Source organism: Psammomys obesus, unplaced genomic scaffold (genome assembly GCF_907164565.1).
Source record: "Psammomys obesus unplaced genomic scaffold, mPsaObe1.curated_primary_1811, whole genome shotgun sequence".
Lineage (NCBI taxonomy): Eukaryota > Metazoa > Chordata > Mammalia > Rodentia > Muridae > Psammomys > Psammomys obesus.
Window position 1 is genome coordinate 3447 of NW_026587148.1, and position 2591 is coordinate 6037.

Here is a 2591-nt window from a genome sequence, read left to right on the forward strand (position 1 = left end):
TCAACAGGATCGACAAACCTTTGGCCAAGCTAACTAAAAGGCAGAGAGACACCACCCAAATCATCAAAATCAGAAAGGAAAAGGGGGACATAACTACAGACACTGAGGAAATCCAAACAATCATTAGGATTTACTTCTAAAGTCTATATGCAACAAAATTTAAAAATCTAAATGAAATGGACAATCTTCTTGATCAATTTGACTAGCAGTTATCAAACACCTGTCAGATCAGACATAATAACCCAGTGTCCACAGGAAAAAAAGAAGCGAGGGGATTTCAGGAACCTAATCTGCAACAGTACGTGTATCCACCACTGCTTCTTAAACACCAGAAAATGCTATTATGAAAAATGTGCAGTTCAGATCCATGTCTAGCATTATTGATGCTTTCTTTAAAATGTATTTGCATCTCATCTTATATACCAGGAAGGAAGAAATGGTTTTGAAGTTTATTAAGAAAATAGTTTTCCTCTCCATGACTGTGTTTGGCATTCTGGGGAACATGTCTGTTTCTGTGAATTACATGTTCAGTTTATGGGGAGCCCCTGAGAAGATACCCATACACCTTATTCTCATCCACTTGGCTTTTACAAACATCATAATCCTTCTTGCAAAAGGATTGCCAAGGACAATTGCAGCTTTTGGATTGATAAACTTCCTGGATGACATAGGCTGTAAGATCCTCCTTTACCTGGAGAGAATGGCCCGTGGTCTCTCCATCTGCACCAGCAGTCTCCTCACTGTGGTCCAAGCCATCATCATCAGTCCCAAAGCATCTGGTTGGAGGAGGCTCAGGCCAAAATCTGCATGGCACGTCCTTCCATTCTTCTCAGTCTTTTGGATACTCAATTGTTTAATAAGTGTAAACCTAATCCATTCTACCACAAATGTAAGAATGAATACATCACAGGTTCTGAGTGATGACAACTATTGTTATTTTATGCTACCAAGTCAGAAAAGGAAATGGATTTTTCTCCCTCTCATGGTCCTGAGAGATGCAGTGTTTCAGGCTGCTATGGGAGGGGCCAGTGGCTCCATCATATTTCTTCTCCACAAGCACCATCAGAATGTCCTCTACCTTCAGAACTCCAAGGAGCTCTGCAGAACTCCCCCTGAGCTGAGAGCTGCTCAAAGTGTCCTCCTTCTCATGCTCTGTTTTGTTTTCTTCTACTGGACAGATTGTGCTCTCTCTCTATTTTTAAGTCTCTCTTCAGGGAACAATACTTTGATGGCAAATACTCTCCGAGAAATTCTGACCCTTGGTTATTCCACTGTTAGCCCCCTTGTTTTGATTCACAGGAATAGGCTTCTAGTTGAGTGTTGGCATGGGAGAAATTGAGAAAAAGTCCTCTTATTTATATGTTCAACAAATGGGAAGACGCTTTCAATTCTGCAATATTGTCGGTAAGACAAAATTCCACACAGCAATTGAAGCGTGTGTTTATTCTCAAACAATAATCTTGATGATTCATGCCTTGCATTGAGAATGGTCTTTGCAAATTTCAGTGATATAGAAACTTCATTCTCCACTGTCTATTCTTTTTACAAAACTTTATTTGTGTACATTTTTACTTTTATATTAATTTACTGTGTGTGAATAGTTTGCCTGCATTTATGTCTGTGTAGCACGTACACACATGAGGCCTATAGAGGCTGGAAGAGATCATCAAATGCCTTGTAGCTAACTTGATTTGACAGATGGTTCTGAAACAACATGTAGTTGCTAGGAATTGAGCCTGGGTCCTCTGGAAGTACAGCCAGTGCTCTTAATATCTGAGCCACCCCTCCATCACTGAGAAAATTTTGTTAACCAGGGTTTGTAAAACTGATTTGGCTACCACCATCATTGGAGGCACACAGATAAATTTCATAAATTTTATCAAAATTCATATTGATGTTATCATATTACTCCAAAAATTTTCCATATCTTTTACCTGACACTATACTTGCTAGATGTTCATGCCACAGAACTATTTTAGGCTACTTCAAAGTGTCTGTATGTATCCACCCAAGGCAAGGATTTTAGAGAATTATGAAATGTACTGTGCATTCAGTCCATAGGAGCCAAATACACCAGCCACAGAATTTAATGCACTGAAACATTTCATTGCTGTTATAACCTTGACAATTCTCTGCATGAATAAAGACTGTACATATGGAATAAACTAAACAACTAATATTCAGTAAAGTTTCTTTTTATGTCTGTCTATAGTGCTATGTTGATGGGCAAATGTGGATTTGCCTTTTTCCAAGATGAATCACTGAGTGTGACTGAAGCAGACTGGAGGCTTGTGTGCAGCTGCGCCTTGTTAAACCCCGGAAGTGCTACTCAGCACCATCCAACTCTCTGTCACCAAAGAGCTGCAGAAGTATCTGATTCTACATTCATCTAAATGCAGGATTCACTGCTTAATTTCTTAAATAGGATCCATACAATAAGGTATTGACATGGTTCTAAGAACCTAATAGACACCTTCTGAAAAAATGTGTCTTATTGTTAGAATCATTGAACATTAAGTTGTAGTATGGATGATAGAGGTAAACATATAAACCGTTTTTTAAAATTACCTGGCATATCTAACTAGAATCCT

The 2591-nt window shown here is 38.7% G+C and overlaps 1 pseudogene; it reads left to right on the plus strand.

Moving 5' to 3' along the window:
• The first annotated feature begins 350 nt into the window (after window positions 1-350).
• Window positions 351-1278, plus strand: LOC129673215 (vomeronasal type-1 receptor 3-like; annotated as a pseudogene).
• Window positions 1279-2591: the final 1313 nt, after the last annotated feature.